Genomic DNA, 22,126 nt, shown 5'->3' with positions numbered 1-22,126 from the left:
CGCCTCACATATTAGCGCTGAAAAAGGAACACCATTTCAGAAACAAATCTAGGATTCTAAACCAAAGTGAAAACTCTTCTAAATAACTACACTTAAGAAATGAACTTAGGTAAACCAACATAATTAATTTAATATTTCCAGGTGTACTTCTTACCTGAAAAATGGGAGAATTAAGTCAAATGTTAAGTCTTTTGAGTCAGAAATTTGAATTAATGGATCAGTTTATTTAATTGCTAGAATTAAGGACTATGCCCATTCAAAAATAAACTAAAAATTATTAGTTAATTTTCTAAAATTTTATTTTTTCAGTTCCTTCTTTACTATCTCTCTTTGCATTTACAAATATTTCAATATGTGAATATTTTAGAGGACATATAGTGCGTAACTCACAGTCATAGATCATCATCTAAAAGAAGTCATACAAGAGGATTAACTCAGATAAGCATTTTGCCTTTACAAGGACCAATGGGCAAACAGCTTACTGCATAGTTAATTTCTGAAACTTTAGAGGAAGGTTTTATTCTTTAGCTAGCCATCCAGTGAAAAATTATGTTAAAATTGATTATTTATAAGAAGAACATTTATTCCTCACTTCCAATAAAAATCCTAAGGATTCAACATAGTGGAAATTCGTATAGGCTCTAACTATGTAAAAAAATATATGAATGAATACTTTTTTTAAAAGCCCAAATCAAATCAGGTGAAATTTGAAACCACTTGATCTACAATCTTGATGATACCACGTTATAATTGTTTCTTAAAATCCTATTTCAAAGGCAATCTGAATCAGAAAAATACTAGGAAACTTGCAGTAGTGACTAAGACAGTTGTTTCATTTTTATTAGTTTAGCTTATTAAGTGCCTCTTTAAAGTATAATAGAGCTTAAATATCTTTAAAGGAGAGAACCCTGTACACGGTGCCTAAACAAAAATGATGCGCAGTACTGAGCAAATCCAGAATTTTCTACCACGAGAATATTAGGGTTTCTGTAAACATCAGCACTACAGAACTCACATATAAATGCGTATTTTCATTATAATGTAATGTGTACACGAATGTGTGAGCCGTCGTCTATGTCTTAAGTGAAATAAATATTCCACAATTACAATATCACTAACTTTTTATATGACACTTAAATAGCAGAGAAAATGCTAAACGGAAATTGTGTCATAATTACGTGGTATTCTTAACATATACAAAAAGCAGTAACATTCACAACAATTTGTTTTTAATGCAAGTAATTAAATTGAGAAACCAATGCAACCGTTGATAGAAATCACTGCTAATATAATGGTTTACAAGTGAACCGGATTCAATTTTTTATATTTATTTTTTATTACAGTAACATTGGATTATAACATTATATAGCTTTCAAATGTACATCGTAATATATTTTGAAGTCTGTGTGAATTACATCATGTTCACCACCCAAAAACTAAACATAATCCATCACCTCACATGTGAGCCTAATCGTCAGTTTTGCCCTCCCACTCCTCCCATCCCCAGTGGTAACCACCAATCCAATCTCTGTTGCTATGTGTTTGTTTGTTGTTGTTTTTATCTTCTACTTATGAGTGAGATCATACGGTATTTGACTTTCTCCCTCTGACTTATTTCACTTAGCATAAAACACTCAAAGTCCATCCATGTTGTCACAAATGGCCGGATTTCATCATTTCTTAGGGCTGAGTAGTAGTCCATCGTGTATAAATACCACATATTCTTTATCCATTCATCCCTTGATGGGCAACGAGGTTGCTTCCAAGTCTTGGCTATTGTGAATAATGCTGCAATGAACATAGGGGTGCATGTATCTTTATGCCTTTGTGCTTTCAAGTTCTTTGGATAAATACCCAGCAGGGCAATAGCTGAATCATATGGTAGATCTATTCTTAATTTTCTGAGGATACTCCATACTGCTTTCCATAGTGGCTTCACCAGTTTGCACTCCCATCAGCAGTGTACCAGGGTTCCCTTCTCTCCACATCCTCTCCAACACTTGTTGTTTTCTGTCTTGTTAATTACAGCCATTCTGACGGGAGTGAGGTGATATCTCATTGTAGTTTTGATTTGCATTTCTCTGATGGCTAATGATGTTGAGCATCTTTTCATGTGCCTGTCGGCCATCCGTATATCTTCTTTGGAGAAATCTCTGTTAAGACTTTTTGCCCATTTTTTAATTGGATTGTTGTGTTTTTTTTGTTGTTGAGATGTATGTGTTCTTTGTATATTTTGGATATTAACCCCTTACCTGATATATGGTTTGCAACTATCTTCTCCCAGTTGTTCCATTGCCATTTCGTTCTGTTGATGGTTTCCTGTGCTGTGCAGAAGACTTTTAGTTTGATGTAGTCCCATTTGTTCATTTTTCCTTTTGTTTCCCTTGCCCAGTCAGACATGGTACCTGAAAATATGCTGCTAAGACCGATGTCAAAGAGTGTACTGCCTATGTTTTCTTCCAGAAGTTTCATGGTTCCGGGTCTTACATTCAAGTCTTTAATCCATTTTGAGTTGATTTTTGTGCATAGTGTAAGGTAATGGTCTACCTTCATTCTTTTACATGTGGCTGTCCAGTTTTCCAACATCATTTATTGAAGAGACTGTCCTTTGTCCATTGTATGCTCTTGGCTCCCTTGTCGAATATTAGCTGTCCATAAATGTGTGGGTTTATTTCTGGGCTCTCAATTCTGTTACATTGATCTATGTGTCTGTTTTTCTGCCAGTACCACACTGTTTTGGTTACTATGGCTTTGTAGTATATGTTGAAATCAGGGAGTGTGATACCTCCAGCTTTGTTCTTTTTTCTCCGGAACCATTTGGCTATTCGGGGTCTTTTGTTGTTCCATATAAATTTTAGGATTCTTTGTTCTCTTTCTGTGAAAAATGTTGCTGGAACTTTGATAGGGATTGCACTGAATCTGCAGATTGCTTTAGGAAGTATGGACATTTTAATTTATGTTAATTCTTCCAATCCAAGATATCTTTCCATTTCTTTGTATCTTCTTTGATTTCTTTCAACAATTTTTTAGAGTTTTTGGTGTACAGATCTTTTACTTCTTTGGTTAAGTTTATTCCTAGGTATTTTATTCTTTTTGTTGCAATTATAAATGAGACTGTATTCTTAGACTCTCTTTCTGCTACTTTGTTGTTAGTGTATAGAAACGCAACTGACTTTTGTATGTTGATTTTGTATTCTGTGACTTAACTTTATTCATTTATTATTTCTAAAAGTTTTTAGTGGATTCTTTAGGGTTTTCTATATATAAAATCATGTCGTCTGCAAAGAGTGACAGTTTTACTTCTTCTTTTCCAATATGGATCCCTTTTATTTCTTTTTCTTGCCTGATTGCTCTAGCTAAGACTTCCAATACTAATGTTAAATAAGACTGGTGACAGTGGGCATCCTCGTCTGGTTCCTGTTCTTAGAGGGATAGCTTTCAGTTTTTCTCCATTGAGAATGATATTTGCTATGGGTTTGTCATATATGGCCTTTATTATGTTGAGGTATTTTCCTTCTACACCCATTTTATTTAGAGTTTTTATCATAAATGGATGCCGTATCTTGTCAAATGCTTTCTTTGCATCTATTGAGATGATCACGTAATTTTTATTCTTCATTTTGTTAATGTGCATAATGTTGATAGATTTGTGGTTGTTGAACCATCCCTTCATTCTTGGAATGAAACCCACTTGATCATGATGTATGATCTTTTTAACATATTGTTGTGCTTGATTTGGTAGTATTTTGTTGAGGATTTTTGCATCGATGTTCACCAGTGATATTGGCCTGTAGTTTTCTTTTTTTGTGTTGTCCTTGTCTGGTTTTGGTATCCGGATAATGGTGGCTTTGTAGAATGAGTTAGGAAGCCTCTCCTCCTCTTCAATCTTTTGGAAGAGTTTGAGAAGGAAAGGTATTAAGTCTTCTTTGAATGTTTGGTAGAGTTCACCAGGGAAGCCATCTGGTCCTGGACTTTTATTTTTTGGGAGGTTTTTGATTGCTGTTTCCATCTCCTTGCTGGGTGACTGGTCTATTCAAATTCTCTACTTCTTCTTGGTCCAGTGTTTGGAAGGTTGTATGTTTCTAAGAATTTATCCATTTCTTCTAGATTATCCAATTTGTTGGCATATAGCTCTTCATAGTATTCTCTTATTATCTTTTGCATTTATGAGGTGTCCATTGTAATTTCTCCTCTTTCATTTCTGATTTTATTCATTTGAGCCTTCTTTCTTTTTTTCTTGGTGACTCTAGCTAAAGGTTTGTCAATTTTGTTTATCTTTTCAAAGAACCAGCTCTTGGTTTCATTAATTTTTTCTATTGATTTTTAGTCTCTATTTCATTTAGTTATGCTCTGATTTTTATTATTTCCTTCCTTCTGCTGATTTGGGGCTTTGTTTGTTCTTCTTTTTCCACTACCTTTAGATGTGCTGTTAGATTGTTTATTTGGGATTTTTCTTCTTTGTTGAAGTAGGCCTGAAATGCTATAAACTTCCTTCTTAGAACCGCTTTGGCTGTATCCCATGGATTTTGGCATGTCGTGTTTTCATTTTCCTTTGTCTCCAGGATTTTTTTAATTTCTCTTTTGATTTCTTCATTGACTCAATCGTTGTTCAGTAGTATTTTGTTTAATCTCCACGTTTTTGTGGCTTTTCTGGTTTTCTTCCTGTAGTTGATTTCTAGTTTCATACTGTTGTGGTCAGAAAAGATGCATGTTATTATTTTGATCCTCTTAAATTTATTGAGACTTGTTTTGTGGCCTAATATGTGGTCAATCTTGGAGAATGTTCCATGTGTATTTGAAAAGAATGTGTATTCTGTGGTTTTTGGATGGAATGTTCTATATATATCCACTAAGTCCATCTAGTCCAATGTGTCATTCAAGGCCAATATTTCCTTACTGATCTTCTGTTTGGACGATCTTATCCCTGGTATAAGTGGAGTGTTAAAGTCCTCTACTATCATTATGTTACTGTCTATTTCTCCTTTTATGTCCGTTAATAATTACTTTATATATTTATGTGCTCCTATGTTGGGTGCATCGATATTAACAAGTGTTATATCTTCTTGTTGGATTGTTCCCTTTATCATTATGTAGTACCCATCTTTGTCTCTTGTTACAGTTTTTGATTTAAAGTCTGTTTTGTCTGATATAAATATTGCTACCCCACTTTCTTTTCTTTCCCATTTGCATAGAATATCTTTTTCCATCCTTTCACTTTCAGTTTGTGAGTGTCTTTAGGCTGAAGTGTGTCTCATGTATGCAGCATATATGTGTCCTGTTTTTTTATCCATTTGGCCACCCTATGCCTTTTGATTGGAGCATTTAGTCCATTGACATTTAAAGTAGCTGTTGATAAATACGTATTTATTGCCATTTTGTTTCCTTTTTTTCCAGGGCGTTTTAGTAGTTCTTCTCTGTTCCTTTCTTTTTCTCTTGCTCTCTCCCCTTGTGGTTTGATGGCTTTCTTTAGTAATATGTTTGATTTTCTTTTGTCTTACTTATTTGCTTACTTATTATAGGTTTCTGACTTGTGATTACCATGAGGATCCTATATAATATTCTATGTACATAACAGTCTGTATTGAGTTGATAGATTCTTTAGCTTGATCTCTTTCTAAAAGCTCTAGTTTTTCACTCCTCTCCTCCCACATTTTATGTTTTAGAAATCATATCTAATCACTTGTTTTGTGTGTGTCTATCCATTACCCTCTCATCATTGAAATAGGTAATTTTAGTACTTTTGTCTTTTAACCTTCATATTATCTTCACAGGTGGTTGATCTGCTATCTTTACTATATTTTTACCTTTACAACTGATTTTCTTGCCTGGGGTTTTTTTTTTAATAATTTTTTTATCTCTATTTGTGGTCAATGCTTGCCTGCTTAAATAAGTCCCTACAGTATTTCTTGTAAAGCTGGTTTCTTGGTGATAAACTCCTTTAATTTTTGCTTGTCTGGGAAGCTCTTTATCTTTCCTTCCATTCTGAATTGACAACCTTCATGGATAGAGTATTCCTGGCTATAGGTTTTCTTCTTTTAGCATGTTAAATATGTCATGCCATTCTCTTTTTGCCTGTGGGATTTTGGCTGAGAAGTCTGCTGATAGCCTTATGGGATTTCCTTTGTATGCCACTTGTTGCCTTTCTCTTGCTGCTTTTATAATTCTCTCTATCTTTAATTTTGGACATTTTAATTGTGTGTCATGGTGTGGTGATTCAATTTTTAAAAAAATAGTTTGGGGGGACTGGCCCTGTGGTGTAGTGGTTGAGTTTGTATGCTCTGCTTCACTGGCTTGGGGTTCACTGGTTTGGATCCCAGGTGCAGACGTATGCACCGCTTATCAAGCCCTGCTGTGGCAGGTGTGTCACATATAAAGTAGAGGAAGATGGGCAGGATGTTAGCTCAGGGTCAATCTTGCTCAGCAAAAAAAGAAAAAATTGGTAAATTCATGGTGAGTAAGAGATAAATCTCTCTTATAGATGAATTCCAAACAATATATGTAGATATGCCTCCCTGCAGGAGGTGGATTTTAATTCCCTCCTCCCCTCTTCCCATCTTTGAGGGTGGGCTAGACTTAATGACTAACTTTCAAAGAATAGGGTAGAAAGGCAAAATAGTAACTTTACAGAAGAGATTGCTGCCAAGCACTACCTTAGTCAGATGACGAAATTTAACATCACCAGGAGTGCCATCTAGATGCCATGATATGATGTGTCAATGGGATGCTATGATTCGACATGGTGATATCACCTATGTGATATTCTGTCTAAAACCTTATAACACAAGTCTAATTGTGAAAAGAAATTAGAAAAACTCAGATTGTGGACATTCTACAGAATACTTGGCCAGGGTACCTCAAAGCAGTCAAAGTAATTGAAAAAAAGAAAAAGAGTGAGAAATTGTCACAGAGCAGAGGGGACTAGGGACACATGGTAACTAAACACATGTGTTACCCTGGGTTGGATTCTAGAGAAAAAAGAGGACATTAATTGAAATTTGTTAAAATCCAAATAAACTAAGGAGTAGTTAATAACAGTGTATCAATATCAGTTTCTTAGTTTTGATGACCTTGCCATAGTAATGTAAGTTGGTGATAATAAGGGGAACTAGATGAGAGGTATACAGGAACTCCCTCTACTATCTTTGCATATTTTTCTGTAAATCTCAGTATATTCCAAAATAAAAAGTTTATTTAAAACCAAAATAAAATAAAAATAATATTTGAGGACATGACACTACATAACATATACATTCAGTGGAAGTTCTCTTAACGATATATTGCTTAGTTTTCTATTTGGATTAAACCACATTACTTATTCCCCATCAAAGTATTCTCACTGAGGCCTACAACAGAAAAACTCCTAACTAGGAAAACGTATCTTTCTTCTCCTACCTGTGATGTCTGTGAAAACGCAGTTGTGTTTTTCACCAAAACTTTATCCTAGCTATGTGTATATTTTTATTTTTTGAGCAAGATTAACCCTGAGCTCACATCCACCACCAATCTTCCTCTTTTTCCTGAGGAAGATTGGCCCTGAGCTAATATCTGTGCCCATATTCCTTTATTTTATATGTGGACACCTGCCACAGCATAGCTTGATAAGCAGTGGATAGATCCACACCGGGGATCCGAACTGGTGAACCCCATGCCACTGAAGCAGAAAGTGCAAACTTAACTGCTGTGCCACCAGGCCAGCCCTGATATTCATTTTTTTAATGTGCATAATCTAATTAATTACTGCATAGCTCTTGAGCTTGAAGAGAGTTACTGTTCTGCAAACTGAATTGAATATTTTGTAAAGATACAAACTACATGAATTCCCTAAATTTTGCTGTTAAATTAGTACTGAACTGTAACTTTATCCACTGTAGAAAAATCTAGGTGTATTTACTCATATGACTTCACAGTTTTTTTAAGTTCCTGTTACCCTTTCAAGAAAAATGGAAAAAAAAGTATAGATGCCATATTTCAGGTAAGACGTAGCAAATATAATAGCTAAGCAGAGAATTCACACTTGAGCTTAGTAAGGTCAAGTCCTGTGTTTGCCATTTTCTAGCTATGTGATCTTCAAAATAGTTATTAACATTTTCTATGCCTCAGGATCCTCACCAATAAAATGATAGAACCTAGAGTTCTGGTGGAAACTGAATGTGTAAATATATGCATTAACACTTAAACCAGTACCAGAGAACATAACAAGTTCCATATAATTTTTAGATATACTTTATTCAAAAAGACATAGTGGAAGCCAAATAAATAGACCCATCCTTAAGGAAAAATCCTTCATTTTGAACCAACTGACTAAGTACAGTTCTGACTATAATAAATAAGAGGGTAATCTGGTGACAAACAGCTATAGAACACAAGACAATTCTAATGAGCACCAATGTGACAAAAATATACTGACCATGGATCTTCAATTACATTCATCTCACAACTATTAGAAAGAATTATCCTGAAATACTATTAGAATAGTATAAAAAGTAAAGAGGGCTTAAAATTTTAAGTACACAAAATGGGTAAAGCATAAAACTATCCACAACATGTTACAATTGAAATGTGTAGTTCAGTATTGGAGCTGGGTGAATAGATTTGATGATTTGAAGATGTGGCATTTCTCTAGTCCTGGGCCATAGAGTATAGGCCAGGTACGTGATCAAGCCTCTCATATCTGCTGCTTGTTGCACTCACTTGGTAAATAAAGTGTGAATGGAACTAAAGAAAGTCCTTCCTACTACTAGGAAAAGAAATTAAACACATGTTTTACTGACATTGATCAGATTCTTCATTTTCATATAAGAAATCATCCATCATGTATAAAATCTACAATGCTGTTAAAGCATTCCCTAATCCACCAGAACCTATTTTTCAATATAATTCATTCCTGAAAGTGTATATCATAAAGTGTGCAATGAAAAGAATCATTTTTTCTCAAACAGAAATAGCAGTTAGTTATCTCTTCTCAACACAGTGCATTTAAAGGCATGTTAAAGGGACTTGTATTAGGTATTTGATAGATTTTTCTTTGAATTTCAAATAGTTGTTAACATTTCTGATAAAGTTTATAGTACAAGTATTTGGAGGTTTGCACAAGCAACTGTCAGACACAAACACAAAACATACACAGACATTCACACATATACCTACAACAAATACGAGCTACTATGATTATTTTGAATTGTAGCATTTTGCTCCAAGTTCTGTGATACTGGAATACACATCGATTGTAAGAGATCACCTGATGTTCTTCAATGTGTACACATAACATTTTAGAACATCATGTTGAAAAAGAGAGGCTTGAACAATACATATTAATCAGGCTGCATCCTGAAATTTAAAGTGGCAGAAGATGAGGACTAGAAAACAGGGCTAAAAATACTATATAATAATACATATATTCCAGGGAAAAAAGAGTTATAAGATGTTAGGAAGAATTAAAATTACCAGAGAATGTTAGACTTACTTAAAAGTCCATTAAGAACAATCAAATGGATTACTTAAGTAAATGGGTAATGGGTGGTAGGAACCAGGCTTCTCACTGTTGGAGTGGAAATTTATAAATAAACAAGGGGAGGAAGCTAAAATGACCCATGTATTAATGGATTATACTTGGAGACACCAACAAGAATTCATGTTTAGCTTAATATAACACAGATGGTTATATTTAGAAATATTTATAGATATATAAATATACAAGTGTGTATGCTCTTCTGTATCTTTGCTTCTGCCAGGTAGGAGGGCCTAAATGACAATGAGCACATCTAGTGGCAGATCTTGGTTTTTAATATGATTGGTTCTCCAATAAAAGGAACCAAGGCTCTTGGAGAAAAGCTGGTTCTAGGACTTAGACAAGAAATGTACAGGATGAGATTAGAACATCTTGCTGTTACAGAAAGTAAGGAAGTGCTAAAATAAATAAATAAAAGTCTACATCCTGGAATAGAAAAAAGAGAGGTAAAAACTAAGGAAATTTGAATGAACCGTGGATTTTAGTTAATAATAACATATTGATGTTGGTTAATTAATTGTAACAAATGTACCACACTAATGTAAGATGTTAATAATAGGAGAAACTATATGTCACTGTGGATGGGAACTGTCTATATGGGAAGTAACTTCTCTATTTTTGTGTACATCTAAAGATGCTCAAAAAGTAAAGTCTGTTATAAAACAAAAACAAACCTCCATTGGTGGAGCACTTACAGTACTAAGGAATTGCTTCCTTTCTATTCTAGGTCTCTAACTTCTTATCTCTAGGGTTAAGCTGAATAAATCAGAAAACTTGGTGGTAAAAGTTCCCCAATAATAAATACATAGATGACAACAACTTTAGAAATAGAGGATTGAACTGAAGTTATAAGTTCTGATGATAAATTCAAATCGTCAAAGGCTCTACCTTAAAAACTAAATATATATGTAATCAGTGCCATTTTAGACTAACTTAAATTTATATTCTGTAGTTCTGAGCCCTACATCTGCATATTTGGGTGAAAGCTAAATAATTACTGTAACATTAATAGTATGAATACACTGCAATGATATATGCATAAAGGTGGAGGAAATAGTTGACTGAAAGTTTGATATGTAAGCTGCATTAACACCTATCCATTATCTAACTATTTATTAATTTCATTTATGACATGAGACTCTATTAGGGTAATTAATTCATGGGGAAAGGTTACTTTCAGTTGAATCGGAAGGAACTACTTGTAACATGAAAGAGAAAAAGGTAACTGGCCTCAAAGTGAGGCAGACAAATACCATCACGTTATTCAAGTTTTTTGTGTTATTGCAGGAAGCTCTCAATTTTTATTTTTCATCAAAAAGTATATTCTGGGGACAGCCCAGTGGCACAGCAGTTAAGTGTGCATGTGCTGCTTCGGCAACCTGGGGCTTACCACTTTGCATCCTGGGTGTGGACCTATGCACTGCTTGTGAAGCCGTGCTATGGCAGGCATCCCACATATAAATTAGAGGAAGATGAGCACAGATGTTAGCTCAGGGCCAGTCTTCCTTAGCAAAAAGAGGAGGATTGGTGGCAGATGTTAACTCAGGGCTAATCTTCCTCAAAAAAAAAAAAAAAAGGATATTCTTCATTCTATGGTTACTCAATGTCTATTTTATCTAAAAACTCTACTCATAAAATTTGAGTAGTCACACAGTATGGGCAGCATTCTGAAAGCCTTTCAGAAGATGAACAAATCTTACAAGCTGTCTTTGTTGCTTGATCTCAGAGAATGAAGATTGTTAACCAGCTATGAATTTGTCATACAGAAATCTTGGTTAAGAACAAATAAAGTCCCTCTGGCCATAGCAATGCTGGCTTGTAGAAAAAGAGAAAAAAAGCCCTGCCTTTTCTATAATTCAAACTGCTTATTAAATAATAGAACAATTTCACTTTCCCCACATCCACTCTCTTCTTAATTTATTAGTTTCCCCAGTTACAACTTTTGAATGAACTCTCAAATCCCAGGGAAGAGTTTGTGAGCTGAAGTTTATCCAAATAAATAAATCAGGACTGTAAATGATGGAATTAGTCACTGAGTCTCTAAAAATAATGGATTTCTTCCTCTGCCACTCAGAGACTAGATGGAAGCTAACTATATTCACAAGTTAACCAACACAACAAAGGGGCCCTCTGACAAGACTTCAAAGGATTCCAATTCTCCTCTTTTATTTATTTATTTTTTTATCAATAATGTTGGCTGAAGCTCTCAGGCTAGTATTTAAATCACTGTGAGCACAGCAGTCAAATAGGTATCATGATAAGGAGACCTTTAGTAGAAAAAGGTCAAAATACAAGAGAAAACAGTCAGAAGCACCCACTTATTCACAATTTCTCATCTTATACGGCCCAGTCATTGCTGGACAGTGCACTGTCCCCTGGACATGCCTGTATCACCAACATAATGTAGGATGTAACACCATGGTTTCTCTGTGGTCTCTACTTCATGTCTTCATTCTTCCTCTCCATCAGCACGTTGATTAGATGTTTCTTTGGCCAAGACTATTAGCATCAGGAGTCTGAATCTGTCAGGTTCTTTTCATCCATCTCCCTCATCTCTAAGAATCTAGAAGAAACTGAGAACTTCCTGGTTTACCAAAGGGACTTGTAAACAACATGCATGAGAGATAATAAGTTGATTAGGTTGAAATAGGACAGTCTGCAGACTCCGTATCAAAACTTATAAAAATATATAAAAACTATCCCAAATCAATCTAAAGCATATCTGTAACCCCCATGTAAAATATGAACATCCTATTGGCAATTTAGTCAAATATTTTGAAAATAAACATTCAATGTAAATTTTGATTTTTTTCACTATGACTGATTGAAAACAGTATAGAGATCATTTGTTTTTAATTAAATTAGTGCAAATGGAAGAATGGGCATTACTTTGCCTGATAAATGTGTGCATCATTAATTAAAATATGCTATACACAGAAAAGCTGATCAACATGAGAGTGAAATGTGAGAGCCAACAAAAATAGAAAATACATTATTTTCTATTTAGATTACATTATTTAGATCACTTAAAAATGTAGCATGTTGTGTCAAAACATAATTAAACAAATTTCCAAAATTATATTTAAAAAAAATCAGAATATGTTCTTAGACTGGAGAGCAATTAAGCTTCAAGTCAATATCAAAAAACAAACAAGATAAAGAAAATTCCCACTACCTGGAAATAGAAAAAAAAAATTGTAAGTAAGAAATATGATGAAATAGAAATTATAATAAAAATTAGAAAAATACATACCCAGGTGATAATGAAATTTTGCATATAGATTTTTCTGGGCACAGCAAAAGCTGTGTATAGAGAGAAATTTTATATGTTAATGCATATACTGGAAAAGAAGAAAGAGAAAAGTCAATGATCTAAGCTCCCAGCTAAATATGCTAGAAAAGGAACAGCAAATCAATCCTGAATTAAATAGAGGAAAAAGGATAAAGACAAGAGCAGAAAATAAAGACAGATAAAACAAACATTAAAATATAGTAAATTGACAATATAAAAGTGTTGTTTCTTTCGAAAGTCTAATAAAATTGATGGACTTCTAGTGAGGCAGATAAAGAAAAAAGAAAGTATACATCGATATCAACAATGAAAGAAGCGAAGAGTTAAAGAGACTACAGACATAAATATAACAACAGCACATTACAAAAAAGAAAAATCTTCTCTCTAAAAAATTGACAAAATAGTTTGGAGAGGCAAATTCATTGAAAAACATAACTTAGAACAGTCTTGTACCTATTAATGAAATTTAATCTAGTTTACACACTCATGAAGAATTATCCAGTCTCAATTGATTTTACTGGTGAAGATTTCCAATTTGTAAGGAAGAAATATTACCAATCTTGCACATTTTTTCACTGAGAGTAGAAAAGGAAGAAATAGGCTCTAACTAATTTTATATGGTCAATTAACATTATTTTACCGACAAGAAGAATACAAGAAAGGAAGAGGATAGATCAATCTCTTTTATAAACATAAGCAAACAATCCTAACAAATATATCAGCAAGTCAGTCTTAGGGATATACAAAAAGGGTGTCTGTTGGCTTACTCTAGAAAGGCAAATTTGATTTAGCACTCAATATTCAATGTACACATTAAGTAAAAATAGGGAAAAATCATATGACTGTCCCAATAGAAGCAGAATAAACATTTGATAAAATTCAATGTGGTTTTTGATTTACAAAAGAAAAGTCTTTGTACCCTATAGTATTTACAAAAGAAAGAGTATCTGTAAAATACCTACAGAAAATAACATACCTAATGGTAAATTATTGAAATATGTCCCTCTGAGATTGAGAATGAGATAAAGATGCTTGCTATTACCACTTTCACTCAAAATTATGCTGAAACCTTCACTTGACTTGAAATAAAGCTATAAATACATATTTAAAATATATAAATAAATAAAGCAAACACATAGGAATAAACAAAACTATCATTGTGCTGGCTATATAACTGTAAATATAGACAAGCCAAATAATCCACAGACAAATTTATAAGTAAACATATTAATGAATTTAGAAAGAAGACTGGATACAAGGTAAATATGCAAACAATTGTGTTGCTTCATGCCTTCAACAAACAAATATAAACTAAAATTTTAAACAGTATTTTTAAATATCTAGAAATATATCCTTAAAAAAGGATGTTCAAGACCTCTCCCACCACACAATTTTAAAGAAATAATAACAAAGACAAATAAATGAAAGGATACACAATGATTTTGGTTTGAAGAATTCAACATGGTAAAGACATCAGATTAACATAACCACAATCAAAATCTTAGCAGGGCAAAAATAATTAAGACTATTTTGAAGAACAAAGCATTTGCACCACCAGATACCAAGACAGTGTAGGTTCAAGAACAGTCAAACTGACCAACGATCCAGAACAGGGAAACAGATGCACATATACATAGTCAGCTGATTTATCACAAAGACAACACTACAATGCAGTTGGAGAATGATGGGACTTTAAAGATATGTTATTGACTCAACTGTATATTCATGTGAATCCGGATCCCTATTGAGAGGAGGGAAGAGAAATCTTGGAAGGAAAATCTGGGCATGCTAGTCCAGATGAAACCTAAGGAGTAGCCAGAAGATGACCAGGAAAGGGCATTTTTCCCTCTTTCTCAAGGAGAGTTCTGCCATGGAGAACAAGGGCAAGCCAAATCTTAAATACATAAGCTCTTATTAGATGTCCAAAGGGATTGCTGCTATGAAAAATCCTGTAAAAATATATGATGATAACTGTCAAGAAAAACAAAATAACGGAGAGCATTCTTTGGTATTGTTTTCCTGTTTATTTGTTCTCCTTGTTTCCCATGTTCCTATGTACCAAATATCTTGGAACTCTTTATACTCACTCTAAGTAATGCAACTTCAGCTCCAACACACCAACACACACACAAATTCACACACACGCGTACTTTTTACATCATAGTTTTCATTCTCTCTCTGTTATTAATTTCTTCTAGTATCTCATATTATCATCATCTAAAAAGGTCTATTTTATACATTCCAAGGTGAAACATATGAAATGATCAAGATTCAGGAAACCAAATGGCGAACAGATGGAAAAGAAGGAAGCCAGAGGCACTAGTCATTGAGACTAACTATGGGGTAACCTGAATAATGATAAGCAGAAAGAAAGCCTAGGTAGTACTGATGTTTGGCCAGGTAGTTCTTGCTGTCTAGATTAGGGAGCAGAGTGTGAACAAGGCAGGCAATCAATTACCAATGAGTATAGGACTTCAGAAAACTGGTATCACTCATAAGTTTACATGACAAAGATACAACTCTCAGGGACTAAGAAATCCATTCAATAATATATCCAGCACTTGTTCAGTCAGCCAGGGAGTTCATCAGTAACGTTATTCAATTAATATATTATTTCTTTTTGTGTGTGAGGGGGGAAGGAAGATTGGCCCTGAGCTAACATCTGTGCTCATCTTCCTCTATTTTGTATGTAGAATGTCGCCACACCATGGCTTGATGAGCAGTGCATAGGTCCACGCCTGGGATCCGAAGCTGTGAACCCTGGGCTTCCAAAGTGGAGCACGTGACATTACCACTACGCCACTGAGCCGGCCCCTCAATTAATATATTCTTAGAAGCTGGTGCCTGACCTTTGAAAAAATGTACTTGTTAATTTCTAAGTGCTTATTTAATATATTTGAGAAATAATGATTTCAGACTGTTGAGTTCTGGGAAGTCTAGTATTTTTGCACAAAATTCTAATATTACTTAATCCATTACTAAAAAAAACCCCATAGAATTGAAAAATACAGATATCTACTGCATAAAAAACAGGGATGAATGTTTCTAATGTATCAGTATGACCATACAACATGATTTGTTAGTAACAGATTTGTTCTATGCCTCCTTTAAATATCTGATAATTATGATGACATTTTATTAATATAGTCTCAAATAATCTTATATCTTATTTATGATTTATTACTTATAATAACCTATTTGTCAGTATTATGTGGGATGTATATGACCTTTAAGACTTTATTCCACAAGAGATGCTAATTAGAGTTATTTGTTAAGTATTGTACGCAGGCAGCAGAGAGCTGAATGAAGAAGATCAGATCACTTCTATGGCCTACAGAGTCACATATGTGATTGACTGAATAATTAATTTACTTTTTAAAAAACATATTAACCTGTTATGAATCGTATATGAACATATAAAGTATATGTGTATATATATGTACATACACATATAAACGTGTGTACATACACATGTCTATGTATGTGTTTGTGTCAGTTCTATTTCTGGCTCTTCCTTGCACTCTCAAAGTTCTCCTGATACTTGCTTATATATCCATGCTTGTCAAATTCGTTCTCCCTACCTGTTACTGATATGGATGAGAGTCCTTATTTCTGTAATTAGGATTCTCTCAATATCTATTGGTAGTGGTTAAAAATTTGCTTTGAAGCGACAAGGTTTTACCAAAAGCATTCTTAAAGAAATTTATGCCAATATGCTCTGTAAATGACAGCTGCTGATTATCTATCAGTTTTGGAACAGTTGTTCCTCTGGTTTCGTTAAGATCTAGATCTCTAGCATTTTTGTCCTGTTCAGTCTACATTTTCCCAGTTGATGACCTATCTGTCTGCTCTGTGATAATGAGAGATTTGTTGAGAAAGAGATGCAGCACAGTCTATTCAAAAGGTAACATGCTGAAGGTTTTCAATGTGCCAAGTACTGTTCTTAGTGCTTAATAAACATTAGCTTATTAATCCTCAAAAAACCCAATGATTAGATATCATTGGTAATTCCATTTTATCCATTAAGAAACTTAGCCATAGCAGCATGTCCAGGGCAGAGCCTGGCTGTGATCGCAGCAGCCTTCCTCTGGAGCCCACGCTCCAGCGCTAGCAGTGCTAGGGTTTCCCGACTACGCACCTAGACTCACACATTTTGAAGCATCTTTGGTGTTCCCTTCTCCTGGACTTCTACACTGAAAAGTTCCTCCTGATTTTAATAGCATAAAATCAAACAAAGACAAAAGTTCCCCTCTCTACCTCATGTTCCACCACCTCTTAAAACTTCTATCTGTTTACTCTCTTAATACTTCTATCAGTTTACTCTACTGTCTTGTAATCACGATTTATGCTTCCCATTTCTCATCTAGCCTACAAACTTTAAACTTTTTGAAAACTCATTCTATGCTTCACTGCTGTTAAAAAAAATTTCTGTGCCTTCATATTGCCTGTAAGATAAATCCAAACTTAGCAGAAAGAATAATTTCTATGTCTTTCCAAAAACAACAATAGCAACAACAAAAAATATTTTGGGATAAACCACTTCTTTGATAACACCTTTTAACTTAAAAATGACTTAGGTAAAAGTAACATTTGCCTAGGACCTTTATTCTTTGGTTTCTTATAAAATAAAATAAAAATCAATGAACTTTTGTAAATATTTGGTTAGCATTCACTCTGGCTCAGTTCCATTTTGCTTCTTAGTAAAAAATGTATCATTTATTTTAAAACATGTAAGAAAGGGTAGACAAAAACCAATAATAAAGTTTATCACTTTCATGTTTCTCCATTTGTTAGGAAAAAAAACCAATCTGAATAATTATTTTTCAATGGAATCTGTCTAAATGTCTGTGGTCCAAATGACTATATAATGATGGAAAATTCTAAACTGAATAATTTCCTGATCAAAATTATTTCCGAAAGATACCACATTTGTCTACACTATTAAAAGTGAATAATTTGAGAAGTCATTGATAATATTCTTCACTAGCTTTCATTTTTAACATTTAGTATGTAGATTAGCATGTATGTATTCCTGATAGAAGGTGTACATGGTGCTCATGCTGACTTTATGTTTCATTTTCAATTGAAGTATGCTTAGATAAAACTAAAAAAATAAATATACTTGGCTCTTGTGCTATGGAGGCAATAGCCAGTATGTACTTTTTAACAGAAGGAATTATTTGCTATTTTGCACATAAATGGGTTTAGATTTCAAGTGAAATAAGCCAACCATTGTTGAATTGACTCCTACCAACAATTATTTCTTTATAAAGCAAATATGATGGACACCAAAAATATGTCTTAATACACGACTATAAAGGTTTATGAAGTGGCCTACATATCAGACTCTCAAAGATAGTGCCTCATAAGTTTCCCTCTGAGAGTCTAATATATAGCCCACTTCATATAAGTTTACGGCCATGGATGTTTCTTACCTCATTGCTGCTATGTTTTACTCACCTGTATCTAGCAGTTGAAACATACATATACACAGCTACAGACATACATACATATATCGCCTTTCATGTACTTCTAACAAGTGCAAGGCATATTTTTTATCTCATGTTCATGGGTAAGGAGGCAGGAGGTGTAGGATTAATCTTATTTTATTACTTTCTTCACAATTTGTAATATTCTACTGATGTCTTCCACTTATTGAAAAGTGAATATATACTTATGATACATTTTTATATTATATTTATCCTATTATATGGTACATTTTAGTATACAAATATTTCTCTATAATGCAAATTATTTTCTTTGGTTTATGATAAATAATGTTATGTTTTACAATTTGAATCTAATATTTTAAAATTCATTCATTCATTATTTTAATAAGTGATTTGAAATTGGGGCGAAAATAAAACCAAAATACTACCATAGGTGGGCTAGATCAAATGATTAAATCATCAATGAAGATTTTAAGATAAACAAGCAAAAACTCAAGGCATATGTACAGAAAAACTCATATTACAGCCCTGATCAACGATCTACATGGACTTAGCTATATAACTGATATGCATAATCTAGGAAAGAGAACTTGTTCATAAAGAATTAGTGTACTAAGCATTCCTAACCAGCTCTTTTCCACCAGCAGAGAAGTAATAAAAAGAAACAAACTTAATTACAGAAACAGTAACAAGGACCAAATATTAAGAGATTATAGTTCTTTATTATATTAGGGTTTGTGTGTATGGGTGTGTGATAGTTGTATTACCACATTATCACAATAAATCCTGATGGAAACTCTATGTTATATATCACTATTATTTTTATAAATAATGAAATAGATGATCTTCATACTAGGTGATTTCCCAAAGACAGAAACAATAAAAGCCACATTCTTTCAACCATACCATGATGCTTTTGCTTCTACCATTTAACTCTACTCTTCTGTACATTTCTCTCAAAACTCTTACTCATTAGAAATGCAGACCCATAGCATAAGACAGTAGAGTCCCAAATCACGTAAGATAGCAACATTAATTAGCACCCCATCACAAGTGTGAAGGAGGAGTCTGCAGAAGTAAGTAATACACATCCTCCAGGGTCAAAAGTCCATCAAGAAATTTCAAATCAGAGTCTGTAAACTTAATTCCTACCACTCTGACTCAACATGGGTCAAGAGTGAACACGAATACTGGGTCTGAGACCATAACTTTCTTAGGTCTTCTAAATCTATCTTCATGGGTAAAGAGACTAGGATTTACATTCCCCAGAGACTTCTGCTTCTATCATCAGGGTTAAGAGAGAATTCCAAACTCACCGCTCCCTATCCTGCATGATTTTCTCCCTTTCCACCACTCTCTGACTTGAAATAATAAAAAATATTCTTATATGTTTGATTGGCACTACTAATAATTGTAATCCCTCCATAACCTCAATTTAATACATCCCACCCTCTCTACCACCATCTTTCCATCTAATTCCTTCTCTATTACCTCTTCTACCCAATAATCACTCAACCCAACGGTAGCAACAATCCACTCCACTCCTTCCCAGCTATAATTTCATGGTCAGTACTTACAATCACCCAGCTAAATACAAATTTAACTCACCTGCCCCTTCTAGCATCACAATTCTCACTTACCCAAGTCATGACTATGGTGAGAAAAGAAAAAGAAAACAAAACCAAACCTCTCTCTTTCTCCCTCCTACCTCAGTACAGTTAAATATGGCTGGAGAAAAAGTTAGCATCCTCTTAAATGGACACAGTTTACATTTATAACCATGAAACTCAAAAGGAACTTTAATATGGCTGATCACTTACAAAATACTTTTCTATTTTATTAACTATTCCAGTCTGCTAGAAAAATATTTCCTATCTTTTCCCTAAACACTTCCCCTGCCACCTTAACACTCAACAACATTCAGATCCCACCTGAGAGAATTGAGCCATCAAAGAGGATTCTCAAACACCCACCTCACATCTACCCATCTACCCCTCATATTCCACCTTCCTCTATGTTCCCATAAATGAAATATTCACGATCTTATCCATACTAAAGGGAATCCTTCCAGAAACCCTTTCCTTTCCCTTCTACATCAGTATTTTCATTTTCTATTGCACACATCCATCAAAAAACATGTTATTACTTTCACATCTTAAATTTAAAAACAATTATAATGCCACTTCTGCCAATGAGTGCTCAATATATGTGCCCCCCATTTTCAGCAAAATTCCTCAAAAGAGTTTTCTATATTCAATGGCTACAATTCTCCTCTCTTTCCCTCTTAATCTGTCCTCCAACCAGACACTTTTTTCTATCACTCCCCATTCTAATCTTTCATTTGATCACCAATGATCTCCAGATTATACAACATGTGATGGTTGAATAAGGGCCCTCAAAGCTATTCATTCCCCAATCCCTTGAACCTGGGAATATTTTACCTTACATGGTAAAAGAGACTTTGCAGATGTGATTATGTTAAGGGTCTTAAGATAGGGACACTGTCCTGGAATATTCTTGTAGGCCCAATGTAATCAGAAAGGTCCTTATAAGAGGGAAATAGGGGTGTCAGAGTCAGAGATAGAAAATGTAAGGGTGAAAGCAGTGGCCAGAGAGGAGAGAAAATGCTACATTGCATGTTTTGAAGATAGAAAAAGGGGCGATAAGCCAAAGAACATAAGGAGTCTCTAGAAGTTAGAAAAGGCAAGGAAACAGATTTCCCCCTTAAGTCTCCAAAGGGAGCATGGGTCTGAGGGCACCTTAATTTTAGTCCAGTGAAAGTGATTTGAGACTGCTGACCTCCAGAACTGTAAGGAAATACATTCATGTTATTTTAAGCCAGTGAGTTTGGGATAAATTGTTATAGTAGAAACAGGAAATGTATAACTCAATGATCAGTGCTCACATATCAAATGAATGATAGGGCAGATGATGACGACAATGATGATGATAATGATGGTGATGACGATGACAGAGAGACAGATAATCAGCAACACAACATATCTGAAAATTCTCTCATCCATCATATACTTTCTTTGTTTGCTTTCTGGGGTACTTATGTCTTTAATCACCACTTCATTTTCATTGTTAGTTCTTCAATTTTTCCTTGGCTTCTTCAATTGGCAGAAATTTTACAAAGAAATGTGAGGCACAATTACATGTAAAATTATCCAGGAGAAAAGAATAATTTAGAGACATATATATTCTAGCCAGAACCTAACCTAATATTCCACAAACAATAAGTTTTAAAATAATAGATGCAAAATTAAATTAAAATGTATTATTGTGTCCTAGACAGTAAGTGGGATATTCATGTTATCATTTAATGGAAAGTCTAACATCACAATTGAGAAGAAAAATATTGACTTTTGATTCAAATTATTTTTTACACTGAATCCAATCCATCCATTTGAAAATTAAAGGATTTAGCTAATCATCCAATGTCATATAGGACAGACGGATCAAATTTGTTTAAGATGGTTTTGTTGGGAAATAATGGATTTTCTTTTTAATTATTATTATGTACAAAGCTAATCAGTTGTTCTTGGTGGTGGTGGTGTTTCAGACATGAATTAAGTGATCAGACTTTTGAGAGATTTTGAGAGATTCAGACAAACAGGCTATGAAATTAATAATGGACAGCTTAAAGTAAAAAGCAAGTTTGCTTCTTTCTTTTTAAATTAATATCAGCTAATGAATTAATAATAGATTTCAACAGGTACTTTAGTCTCTATCTCTAGAGACTTTCACAATATCCACTTTTTAGAGAGAAAACACTGGACTCATAGGGGTGAGATTTTTTTAATCCCATGAAATATTAATGAAATTAATAAATTTAAAATGTGCTATTTGACTTTATTAAAAAACAAAGATATT

Source organism: Equus quagga, chromosome 8, assembly GCF_021613505.1.
Source record: "Equus quagga isolate Etosha38 chromosome 8, UCLA_HA_Equagga_1.0, whole genome shotgun sequence".
Taxonomy (NCBI): Eukaryota; Metazoa; Chordata; class Mammalia; order Perissodactyla; family Equidae; genus Equus; species Equus quagga.
The sequence above is the reverse complement of the archived record's forward strand: the minus strand, read 5'-3'. Positions refer to the sequence as shown.